Here is a 14,052-nt window from a genome sequence, read left to right as displayed (position 1 = left end):
GTGTAAAATTGTCTTTAAAGGGCAATAACTCTTTAAGGGGTCAATTGACAATTTTGGTCATATAAAACTTTTTTGTAGATCTTACTTTGCTGAAAATTATTGCTGTTTACAGTTTATATCTATCTATAATAATATTCAAGATAATAACAAAAAACAGCAAAATTTCCTTTAAACTATCAATTTAGTGGCAGCAACCCAACAATGAGTTGTTCGATTCGTCTGAAAATTTCAGGGCTGATAGATCTTGACCAATTGAACAATTTTACATCATGTCAGATTTGCTCTGAAAGCTTGAGTTTTTGAGATATAAGCAAAAAACTGCATTTGACCCCTTTGTTCTATTTTTAGCCATGGCGGCCATGTTTGTCGATGGATCAAAACTTCGAATACAATTTATAAACTAGATACCATAAGGAACATTTAATTAAAGTTTGAAGGTATTTGGCTTAGTAGTTTCAGAGGAGAAGATTTTTGAAATAGTTTACGACGACAGACGACAACAGACGACAACAGACGACGACAGACGAAGACGACAGACGACGGACGACGACGGACGCCAAGTGATGGCATAAGCTCACATGGGGCCCTTCGGGCCCCGGTGAGCTAAAAAGGGGGGTCAAACCAATAAGAGCATATGCTTACAACCCTATCGTTTCCGTTCAAAGAAAGAAAGCTTTTATACGTTATTATTAAATTACATGTAGATACTTCTTCCTCATAACACTGTAAAGTACATAGCAAAAATCATGCCCCTCCCTAAAAAAGAAGAATGATCTGTGCCTAAAGAGAATTAATACAATAATATATCCATAAATAGTATTATAGATAACTAACATTATAATCATTGATTGGTTTTATAACATTTCTATGTCAACATCTGTTACACTGTTGTGTATAACTCATATTAGTACTTGCTTTCTAACACGCTCGAAATATCTCGATTTGAATGGCTATTAAATAGTGGTAAGTACAAATTCTGATTTTATTTTCTTCATAAAAGTTGCTTAATTATGTGTCCTCGGTCAAAGCGTGGAAGTTCACTGACTTTGTGAGTAGACCTCCACTTATAAAATGTCAATTGATAAAGACAACCTTCTCAGTTATTACAATCGATGGAAGTTGAAAAGATTTTTTTGGGTTTTATTTGCATATGTTTAATTATGTTAGACAGATAGATTTATTGATGGTCAAAAATCATAATTCCTATTGAAAATTTTAACCTTATGATGACACGTCAAAGGGATGACATGACCGTCATCAATGTCAACAACTGTAACTTATACAGTTTATCACATGTTCAAAAAGAAAGGTAAAAGTTAAGTTTAGGTAAATTTCTAACTGCACATCCGTATTTGACCTAGTACTTTAGACCCTTTACATGAAACTTAACTAGATTGATATATTTCGTATTTAACAACAGTTTTGAGTAATGTATTTTTAAACTAGAGTCCCACATGAGTTCGTGTGTATCATTAGACAACCATGTCTTATTAATTGACGAGGAATCTCCTTTTCCATGTTACTGCATTCAATCTGTAACTTACAAGGAAACTGCAAGTCATATTTGCTTCAACTAAAGTAATAAGAAAAATATCTTCATGGGCAAGTTTTCCCCCTTTATCTATTACTATAACCGTTTTAGTTAGCCGATCGTCACAAAAAAAAATATGAGGCAAGTGCATCACATTGTCAAATTTGGTTTAGTGAGTCACAAAAAGAATATTTGTTCTATGTATTATCCCTGTGCTACAATTTTATGCTAAGTCGTACGTCAAAGTTACAATGTTCGACATGTATGTACTCCAAAGTATTTCTCTTTTGGCAATATTTGGTTTTAGTTGATACAGCGGTTCTAAAAACATGAATGCATATGAAGGAACTTATGATAAGAAACGATAGCTTTCGAATATTGTTTCAACTGCCATGAGAATTATTCACTGTCTTAAAGTTTAGAATGAGGTTTCTTGTGTAAATGGTAGAGAGCTCAAATGTTTAAGTACTATTTTACAAGGAGGGGCTTAGAAAAAGATATAAAGTGCACCCAAAGAAAAGATATTTTAATATCTACAAAATAAAGTAGCTAATTCACAGTAATTTGGAAGTTTTGGTAGCTTATTAAATAGAAGCTAATAATTTTTGAAAGAGGTTTCGTGGAGCATTTGGCAGGCCCAGTATTCAATCTTTCGTAAACGTCCCAAGGAAGTTCTGTCAGATTTGGTCTCAATTTGTTCAGCAGTTCGGGTCAAAAATTGACAAAGAATCGTAAGACCTACTGCTATGTGATGTTGAGACGATTGATTAGTTGATTTTACTTAACATCCAGTTTCAAATATTCCATTCACAATCAGGACGAGAACAAATCAAGCAATTCATTGATAAGTATAATGAGTTTAATGAGATGGCGAGCGGGAAATTTGGATTGCTACTGTAAAACAAGGGAATGTTGAATAATGAAAGAAAAAGAGGACATGGCATTATATGTTTGAAGCAAGATCACACAAAATATAAGACGGAAACATCAGTCATTTAAAAAAAGGTACTTCATGTTGAAAAAAACATGTTGAATGCTGGCTCAGTCATCTTTGATAGAGAATTCAATACCGTATCACGGGAAAGCAAGACTTTCGTTAGTTGTGCCAAATGCCATTACTAGAATAAAGTCCTTAATCAGTTTTACTTTAGCATATATATTTTTTGATACATTATCATGAAAAGCATTTCTTAAATCCTAATGTTTTATGTTTGTGAAGATGTTGTTATGATTACGAAAATTTCCTTCCGACTAGAACATTGCATAATCATAATAGAAAATAAACCATTAGAAACTGGATCAAAGTATAAATAAATGAAGTTACATAAAGACTGGAAGGATACCAAAGTACCTGCTACTAAATTTACATTAGGTGTAAGATTTTATCATTTTTTTGATTTACTATTACAAAACACGAATGAAATGTTGTTTGACATTGAAAGTACAATAAACAAGAATAAATACATAATGCATATCATTTCAGATTATTTAAATTACATAATATTTGTAGGTATTATGTTTTGTGTCGATGTTACCGCGGCAAACAGATGAAACACCAGACGATACATCGATCGTCTGCTGCTGTACTGCACGTGATGAACGCTGTACACTCGTACCAATGGTGATAATGATTGTTGGTTTGGTTTTCATGGTTGTGGGATTTGCAGTACCACGCGGCTATGACTTCGATCCAAATAAACCAGCCCGTGAAATGGAAGCAACTGAGAATTTTTACATTACTTTAGGATATAATTTAGACATTTGTATTACAGTGGGTATGGGGTTCATCGCATTAGGAGGAATGATTATCTCAACTATGATGTTACAAGACGCATTCTGTAGCAAAGAAGATGATGACGATTCGTTCACCGACTATCTAAATATGGCTAACTATTCTAATTATGGTACCTCTGTGACAAACACTCATGACCTGAATAATCATAATTCACGTTGAATTATGGGAGAAAATTAAAACGAAAACAAGATAATTCTATAGCAGCAACGACTTTGTGCTCTATAAACGATGTAAAACACTTTTAAGTGTTTGAAGAAATCTGAATTTTTGACATCTAGCTGCACTATCGGTCTATTACATAAACATGTACACTGTAGAGGAATGTGGAATTGCAACAGATTTTCTGTTTACATTATAAACAGCTACACCCTTCAAACGCACCAGACATTCAGATGTTATTCTTGCGTTTTTCTGCTCATCACTTCACAATACTTTTGCGTCAATATTTAGTTTAGAATTACTGCAAAAACTGATATGGAAGCTTTAACTTACATCTTATCGATTCAAAACGAAATAAAAGCAAAAAACATAATCATATCTAACAACTTATGCACATTACATTTTTGTCAAGAATTAAAAAGAAAAACAAAACAAAACAAAATAAACAAAAACGATATGTTAAAAGGATCGAATTGATCAAAAGGTTTCTTCTCAAAATGCATGTTTTTCAGTATCTGTAACCTTGGCATACAGTATCTGTAACCTTGGCATACCTGTTAAAAAGTTTCTGTTCCATTAGTTTTATTTACGTCAGCTTCCCTTTTTTACTTATACATAATCTAATTTGACTTTTAGTAGGAAGCATAATCATGAAAATTACACAACCTAATGACAATTACATAACTTCTTATATTGTTTATTTTTAGAGATGTTCAAATAGCTTTTAATGAAATTAAACCAAAATAGTTACAATAAACTATGAATGTTGTGTTTTAAAATTTTATACTCATTTTAGTCGTGTCACGTCAAGGCTAAAACTACCATATTGTTCTTAAATACTAGAATGCTTTTTTGATTCTGGTGGGTAGTTCATTGATAATTATACCACATCTCCTTATCTTTATTATGATATTTATTCATTACAAGAAATTTATTGAGCTTGATTTTGACCAAAACATTACTATGGCCATATGCATTGATCTAAGGGTCAAATATTTTAAATATTTCATTTCAAAAGTTATTCCAGGTGAAAAGTGCACACAGATCGGCGTGTCGTATACCATAATGACATACATATGACCTTCATGACGTTTTCTTTTTCGTTTTGACGTGTAACCATATTTTAACAGAAGAAATACTGTCCAATACAAATTATTTCTTAATTAAAGTGATATATTCACTTAAGAAGATTCTTACAATGTGTGACGGTTGATACATTGCCAGCAAGATATGCTTACTGTTGTGACGAGTGATATATTCCCAGCAGGAGATTATTACCCTTGTTACGGTTGATTAGTTTTTAACAGAAGCTACTTATCCTTGTGAAGATTGATACAATTCCTTCAGGAGGGACTTACCCTTGTGACGGGTGAAATATCCTAGTCAGAGATGTTTACCTTGTGACGGGTGATACATTTCCAGTCGGAGATTTTTACCTTGTGACGGGTGATACATTCCCAGTCGGAGATGTCAACCTTGTGACGGGTGATATTTCCCAGTCCGAGATGTTTACATTGTGACGGGTGATACATTCCCAGTTGGAGATGTCAACCTTGGGACGGGTGATACATTCCCAGTCGGAAATGTTTACCTTGTGAAGATTGATACATTTTCCTCAGGAGAGGCTTGCCCGTCGTGACGGGTGATATTTACTAGTCGGAGATGTTTACCTTGTGACGGGTGATATATTCCCGGTTGGAGATGTTTACCTTGTTACGGGTGATATATTCCCAGTCGGAGATACGTACCCTGTTTGACTGTTCTCACTCCACTTGGTATGATGTGGTTCAGATTGTTTCACTCCAATAGTTGTTAAGACTTTAGCCGACGTCTGTAAAGTATTTTCTCATTGTGGACGAATTAACAAAATTATCTATATGCCTTTTTATGGTTCAAGCGTATTAAAATAACAAATACTGCGCACATATTATATATGTGTTTGTCAGCACAGAAAACACGTTTTTCGTTTTTTTATTTTCAGCAGTGTATTTTTGCGAAGCTTACAGCTCAGTCGAGTTAGCCTTGGACAGAAAACCCTGGGTTTTTCTTTTAAGGGATTAAAATGCGTTTTGGGCCAACATGGGTGAAAATGATGAATCAAATATGTATTTTTAAAACGAACATTCAGAAATACTATTGTTCATTTATACATCGACAAATGAAATATCAAATAATTAGACGGGTTTGGTCATTCTTGTCCTGCTTTAATGGAGATTCAAAATGGACAATGATACGTTAAAGTACATAGAATTTACATTTAAAATTAAATGGAGACTCTTAAATAGCTCCCTGATTATCATTATTGTATTCTTACTTAAATCAACAACATTAAAAATAGTATTTAATAATGTTATACATTTATCAACTTATTTAACTTTTTTGAAAAGTTTATAAGCAAATATTTTCTTAATAATTGCAATTCCTATAATCGGTATATTAAAGTGGAATTAAACAAGATAATTAAATGGAGATATACAATTGCAAGTTTAAAAGAAGGATGCAACCTTTAACCTTTTAAATGGGCCTAAGCTCCGGTTGAGTATCATTAAAGCACATCAAAAGACTTTTAAGGGTAGGTTTTCTATGTGAATCTATAAACAAAGAAATGCTTGATAGTTCTCTTTTGCCTTGTTGATGCAGTTTATATTGAATAATTTTATATCAAAGAAAATAAGACACAAAAGTCAAGATGATGTTCACGTCACTCGAATGAATTAAAAATTACTGTCGTACATAATAGTAAAATTTTAGGGCACTCCTACAAATTTCATTATCAAAATAAAATCAATCTGTAAAATTCTATAAATATGTTGATTCATAAAATGTATGCAAATCGTATTGTTTAACTCCAGACTTTTTAACTAACAAAGATTGTTTATATTGTATTGATCTGTATTGCAACTCTAAAACTATTGTGACGCCTAACAATGATATATGCAGACAATTCAGAGGTACAGTGTTTATCCAATTGTTTCGGAAATAGATTTTAGACAATTAGCTTTTAATAATCTTCCAAACATCAGAATTACTGGATTAAAGTGTGCTACAGGTGTCCATGCTTTAGGCTCATTTCTTAAACACTTTATTGCAATAAAACACTACTCCTTTACATTTTTCAAAACATTTCGTATACGATCCGCAAATATCTATATTTGCTTTATTCTTGCAGGAAAGGACTAACTAAGGAGAACCCGAAAGGTCTTTCTTAAACGTGAAATTGCATCAAAATATTCTTATCTTTAACTTGTGGCATGAAACCAAAGTTACATTGAATTAGAAGCATCAACAGTGTAAAAATCTTATGGTTAAACAGCTTCGATATCCGGTAGTAGTTAAACTAAACAACATGCCAATGGAGTTGACCCAGCCCTCCACATTTACAAGACTAATAAAGCCCGGTTGTCACTATTAATGTAAAACTCTGACCGCGTAAACATTGTCCAAGTCATCTGTTGCCACTATCAAAGTTTTTCATCAAAAACTTGGTCAAAGAAAACTTTGACCAGGTAAATTTGATCCAAGTCATCGGTTGTCATATTATCAAAGTTATTTTGGTCAAAGAATAACCTGCATTGTGATTGGATAATTCCCGTCCAAGTCCATCCAAGTTACAAGAAAAGTAGGATGAAATTCTATTCCATCCAAGTCCGTCAAAGTTCTTCATCCAAGTTTTCTTCGACGGTTGTCACTATAAAAATACCTTCAAAAACTTTGACCAAGAATAATTGTACAAGAAAACTTTGATAGTCATAACGGGCCTTAAGGCACAAGTTGTGTCAGGAATAGAATAGGACATATATATGAACAGAAGATAGTACTTCAATTAAATCACGGTACACATAGACATACTCTGAGTAAAAACAATTAGAAATACCGGGGGGGGGGGGGGGGGGGGGGGGGGGTGAAAGGAGGAGTGTCGATTGGGTGAAAACTGAAGGGCCGACTAAGGTGAAAAAAAGACCACTGTGATAACAGGTGTTTCGACAGGGTAAGACCCCAAGGACTGACAATGGTAAAGTAATACGGTTTAATACATGTTCTGTCCAAAGGATAAGACATCAAGGGCTGCCTAAGTTCAAGAAATACGGTGTGTTACCAGGTTTGTCGATAGAGTCGGAACCCGCCAGCTGACTAAGGAAAAGAAAAACCAGGTGTGTCGACATGGTAGGACCCCGAACACTGACGAATGGAAAGAGGTGAGGCTATCTAGAGTTCTCCTATCTGGCAGAAAAACCAATGTCACCCGTCTGACTGTCTGAATGTATAAATACGTAGTCACGTCCGGTCGGAATAGGGACGTATAAGGAGAGTAAAAAAACTCTTTTAGGGTTCCATTGGTTGCCTGTTACACGACACATTGTCTCCTATTCAACGTAACCTCTTTTTCGCAGGCGAAAGGCTATACAAAACCTACCTCTTGAATTTATTCAAATTTTTTCGTCAAGAATGAGCATGAAATATTTGTCACTGGACTATTATTAAACACCAATCAATCAATTAACAGGATAAACATCTGCTAGATGTTTCCTGTTATTAGACTCCAATGTCACATCCAGTTGATAGCCGAGTCCACCACAACACCAGTTATCATATCAGATGTACGAGAGTGGACATTTGGGAGATCTGTTTTAAATTAATTTGTCAACTTTTGTAAAATTAATATTTGTTTTCTTTGAATAACCAGAAACATTGTATAGTATATCTATTCTTGTATTCTGTCATGGACTTTAATATAATGACAAAACTTAAAGGCACTCGGGTACACATGTATATGCACTTTTAGTGCACTGTAAGCTTTGCATGGTCGTTAATTAAGTTATGATATTTATAAATGACAGTAGTAGCACTGTGGTCTTTTGTAATGAAAACAATAGTATTTTATGTCATAAACTTAGATGACTTATTATCTGCCACCTAACTATTGTGAAATAAAGTTATTAATTACCTTAGTAAATTTATGAATGTACTTGGCAGCGAGCGGCGATTCATGATTTTGTAGATAATGCACATAAAAGAATAGACATCTCTTTTTAGAACATTCTCGTTATTACGTTACCTTTAGTCATGCTGGGGTCAGCAAAAATTGTCCTTTTTACACCTGTTGCATGTAAAGTATATGTTATGTGCTTGTCGGGAGTACCAGATTCTATAAGATAAAAAATCAATTATGGACCACTAACATATGTTTTGTGGTTTACCCTTGCATTTTAATGACCATGTAGAACAAACAACAAAATATATTTTGTCTTACCTGCTCTTCTTATGTCATACATACATCTAGTATGGTAATTGGATGCACCTTCAAACGTTAGATGTGACAATGTAATTGAACAAAAGATAGAGTTAAGTATTTCGACACGTATTGAAATGTAACATGCACCATGACGAGTATTTGCAGAGTGATGAATGTAAGTGACTATTAAAGGAGACAGAAGCTCATTACGAAGTAGTATGTTTATAATTTTAAAAGGTGGATTGAAGATGGACAAATTGAAACAACGTAAATTATGACACACTTTGATCATTGAAAATTCTTTACTGAAAAGAAACATCTTCATAGATACTATCTTTCGGAACACAAACTATATGTTTAATGTATTGTTTTAATAATGCACTTCAAGTACAGTTGAATGATAAATAATTAGAGCCAAATTACTAGTTGCACATAGTTTAAAAGATCAAACGGTTGCTCCAGTACAGTATATTTTTTGATAGTTTTGTTACAGTGGTACAAGGAGCCGACAATTAATGTTATCTTTACAACACAAACTAAGTTTGAGATCTTCAGATGAAAGCGAATTTATTGGTGTTGCTTTATTATGTTTCATAGATTATATACATATAAGTCATTTTTGGTAATTAAGTATTACTTCAAAGTAAACCGAGTTCCATATTTTCAGGTCAAAACATAATTTTATGCGTTTTTATTTATCTATTAATATGATCTAATTTTGCAACAAAATTTGAAATAAGTTGAACAAATTTTGAATAAGCGAATAAATATCTAAAAAAAATTCAACATAGAAAATTTTGAAAGATAATTTCTTAACTGACATGTTCTATATTGTTTGTCTTTTGGTCTTTTTCTTATTTTGCCAAATGTGGCCGGTTGTCAGTTTATTTTTGACTTTTGAGTTTGAATGTCCCTTTGGTATCTTTCGCCTCTCTGTGAAATATAACTTTTTATTAGATTACAACAGTTGTAGTCCTACCTCCACAATAAATAGATATAGGAAGATGTGGTATGAGTGCCAATGAGACAACTCTCCATCCAAGTTACAATTTATAAAAGTAAACCATTATAGGTCAAGGTACGGCCTTCAACACGGAGCATTGGCTCACACCGAATAGCAAGCTTTAAAGGGCCCCAAAAAATTACTAGTGTAAAACCGTTCAAACGGAAAAACCAACGGTCTAATCTATATAAAAACGAGAAACGAATCTATATTTTGTGATAAATATAAAAATATGAAGGTGTGTTAAGATTGCCAAGGAGACAACTCTCCACAAGAGACCAAACGACACACAAATTAACAACTATAGGTCACCGTACGGCATGAGTAGTGAGTAAAACCCATACCGCATAGTCACCTTTAAAAGGCCCCGAAATGACAAATGTAAAACAATTCGAACGAGAAAATCAACGGCCTGATTTATGTACAAAATAATGAACGAAAAACGAATATGATAGACAGCAATAAACGACAACCACTGAATTACAGGCTCCTGACTTGGGACAGGCACATACAGAATGTGGCGGGGATAAACTAGTAAGATGGCGCCAAACCCTCCCCCTAACCTGGGACAGTAGTGCAACAGCACAACACAAGAACACACTATACAAAACAATAAACGAAAAACAAATATGATAAACAGTAACAAACAACAACTACCCCTCAATTACAGGCTCCTGACTTGGGACAGGCACATATAGAATGTGGCGGGGTAAAACTAGTTTGAAGGCGCCAACCCTCCCCTAACCTGGGGCAGTGGTGTATCAGTACAACATAAGAACAAACTATAAAAATCCGTTGAAAAAGTCTCAGCTCATCAGATGGAGAAAAAAAACCAGAAATAGTTTTATAACGATGATAGAACGAATGACCAGAATGGAAAATTTACTAAAAAGTGTTGGCAAATTTACGATATATGTCATTTTGTTGTAACAGTTTTCAGCAATGAAATGTTTCGTTCCTTGAAGTGTGAGACGCCACTACCAACCCGCTCATGTCAAACTGACTGCGAAACTATACATTCCATACGAAAATTGTAACTGAACGTGTCAAATTGTCAGACATTTTTGTCAAAAACTTGAAAGGAATTTATAAGAGTATTTCCCTTTGAATTATTTTTTGTGTTTTGGTCTATCAATTACCAGAAGCAATAGATCAAATATATTTGGTGTATGAAATAATTGGGTTATATGTCTGTCTGACAGGATTTATCTGACCTTGACCTAGTTCATTAATATATGATATTAAGACCGTCAAATGTTGCTCATATTTTGGGGGCATTTTAAATATACAACCCTCCGTGTATAAATATTCACCAATATTTAAATGCCTCAACTGTTGACTCCGTAAGTTCTTAATGAATATAATTTTTTTTATCTAATTGCACTGGATCAACACTCATACTAGTGGAATGTTAGTCCCCGGAGGTATCAATTGCTCTAGTCATGTTCGTCTTAGGCTGTAAGTATCCGGCGGTATCATCCGCTCTGGTACTGGATCAGTACCCATGCTGGTAGATTATAAGTCCAATGAGTTACCGTTCTCTCTAGAAATGGATCGATACCCATGCTTGTGGACTGTTAGTTACCGGTGATATCTCCTGCTCTAGCACTTGACTGATACCCATGCTGATCGTATACTGTAAATACGCGTTGGTATCACCCGGTCTGACACTGAATCGATACCCATCCTTGTGGACTGTTAGTTACCGGCGGCATATCCTGCTCTAGAACTGGATTAATACCCATGCTGGTCGTATACTGTAAATACGAGGTAGTATCACCCGGTCTGACACTGGATTGATGCTTAAGCTGGTGGTCAAAGGCGGTATCGTGCGCCCTAGAACTGGAACGATAATCATGATTGTGGACTGTTACTTACTGCTGGTACCACCCGCTCTAGCATTGAATCGATACCCATGATGGTTGACTGCTAGTCCCCATACAGCGGTATCATCCGCTTTGAGTCAATATTTTGAAATTAGCAATATAATTCATTATGTCCATTTTTATGAATTTACGCAGCTACTCAATTTTTCACAATGACCAGGGTTGCAAATCCCCCATGCAGGATTAAAGCAATGTGGTTTTTTTTTCAGCGCAGGTGGATTAAAATAAAAATCCTGAAAGTTCCTGGCAAAATCTGAAACGTCAAAGTTTCAGAAATGCACATTTAATGCTACAAAATCTGTACGTTTTTTCCTTGACAGATTAGATTTACGTTTAACATTGACTGATTGATTACAACATTTTCTTAATTTTCCGTTTGATGAACTTGTGATGAACAAAAGTAAAAAATAAGTTCTTTCTGACTAATATGTGAAAGAATATATTTCAAAATGAAAAAAAAATCAGAAATGAGATAATAGATATAGGAAGATGTGGTATGAGTGCCAATTTCTTACATCACAATTAAAACATAACTAAATTAGCATTCTTTTCGAATGTTTTTTGGGATGTATACATACACATCCACGTTTATTTTCTATTTAGAAATTGTTTTATCTATACATAACATCATACATATTTATTATAAGGTTAAATCCTAACTATCTTACTATCTGTCGTTACTTTTATTTTGGCATTGCACAAGTCATGTCTTCTTTGACTGTCCATGGCGTTAAATCACTAAACCCCTGCCGGGGATGTGTTTTAATTGATTTTAGTCTCTGGTGCATGATTTTTTATTTTTTATTGTTTTTGGCTTTTAACTAGCTTTCAGTAACTGCGAGTACTCTCAAATCGTATTTTCGTGTTAATTTGACCTGTTGACACAATTTGTAATGCATTTCTGTTATTCAATGTTTACTTGTTTTGTGTTATATTTCGCCTTACTATTTTTAATATGTACCACCGTTAATAAGTATTTAGTATGACGAAAAAATTTTCACTTCTGTACACGTACTAAAAAGACTAACAAATTTATTTTGTGAAAAATGTTTCTGAACTCCTAACAACAAAATTATTACATTTAAATTTACCTGTGTACGTTACTTTAATTAACGCCATTTTTTATAAAGTTGTCTTTTTGACATTGAAACATCTTTTTTATTTATATTGTGTCATAGATCAAACTTATTCGTTCAGTGTATGTTTACTTGTTTTTGTGTATTGTCTTTTTGATCGATTTAAGTCATTTCAATTGATATTTTATTGTTTGTCTTTTATGTTGTAATTCTATACCACTGTTTCAGGTTAGAGTGAAGGTTGGCGTTTAAATCCGCTGCATTTTTATGCACCTGTCCTAAGTCAGGAACCTGTTGTTCAGTGGTTGTTGTTTGTGTGTGTGGTTCATAAGTGTTTCTCGTTTCTCGTTTCTCATTTTTTTTTTTTGTATAGATTAGACCGTTGGTTTTCCTGTTTGAATTGTTTTACACTAGTCTTTTTTTGGGCCTTTTATAGCTTGCTGCTCGGTGTGAGCCAAGGCTCCGTGTTGAAGGCCGTACTTTGACGACCTATAATTGTTTACTTTTTACACATTGTGACTTGAATGGATAGTTGTCTCATTGGCACTCATACCACATCTTCTTATTTATATTTAGTATTCCAGAAATGTTGTTGTTTTAAGGCTATTCGAATCTGACTCAATTTAGTTAACTCAAAAATCATATAAATGAAGAAAATAGTTTTATAACGATGATAGAACGAATGACCAGAATGGAATGTTATTTCAGTTTGAATTAGTATACATTTTTAAATGTTTTAGTGTAAAGGAAAATGTTTTGAGGATACCTGAAACGTGGTCACTTGCTGTTGGTAATCCTCTGTAAATGAATAAATATAATAAACTAAAACATTTGCATCTTTATACATGTATTACAGACTCTTCCATTGGAAAGGCGCCTTTACTGATTTATAAGAGGGTGTTATCACCACAGGGATGGGGATATTGTCATGGTATTTTTCCTTTTTCCTGTCTTTTTAATAAGATTCTTACCGTCAGTATTCGGATTTATATATGTACTGTCAACGTACGGTATACCACCCGCAGCCGTATACTAAAAAGTCCTATGGTAAATATATAAACCTAAATAGTCGTATAAAACAGATAGTTTTATCAAGATGTTTATTTCCTATTTCCGTCAAATGAAAAAGGGTTGGTAGCCTTCATTGATATTTATTTTCTCACCTTAAGAATTCAGATTATCTTTTAGAAACAAATGTTGAGATTTTCCCATTGTTGAAATGACAATGTTGAAGAGAATCTTCAATTTGGTAATGTTTGAATATGTTAATATGTAGTTATTCTCAATGAGATTTGTATTAAAAGAAATTATTCAATCTTTGTCAGAAATATTCCAATGTACATATTCTGGTCGCCTTTAAAACATCTTA

The 14,052-nt window shown here is 33.7% G+C and overlaps 1 long non-coding RNA gene across 1 annotated transcript; it reads left to right on the top strand.

Annotated features, from left to right (window-relative positions):
* Positions 1-875: 875 nt before the first annotated feature.
* On the top strand, positions 876-4,254 carry LOC127706528 (uncharacterized). Its single transcript, XR_007984506.1, has 2 exons — positions 876-963; positions 3,042-4,254. It is a non-coding gene; the product is annotated as an uncharacterized LOC127706528 (long non-coding RNA).
* The last annotated feature ends 9,798 nt before the right edge of the window (positions 4,255-14,052 follow it).

This window comes from Mytilus californianus, unplaced genomic scaffold (assembly GCF_021869535.1).
Source record: "Mytilus californianus isolate M0D057914Y unplaced genomic scaffold, xbMytCali1.0.p SCAF_1, whole genome shotgun sequence".
Taxonomy (NCBI): Eukaryota; Metazoa; Mollusca; class Bivalvia; order Mytilida; family Mytilidae; genus Mytilus; species Mytilus californianus.
The sequence above is the reverse complement of the archived record's forward strand: the minus strand, read 5'-3'. Positions and strand labels throughout refer to the sequence as shown.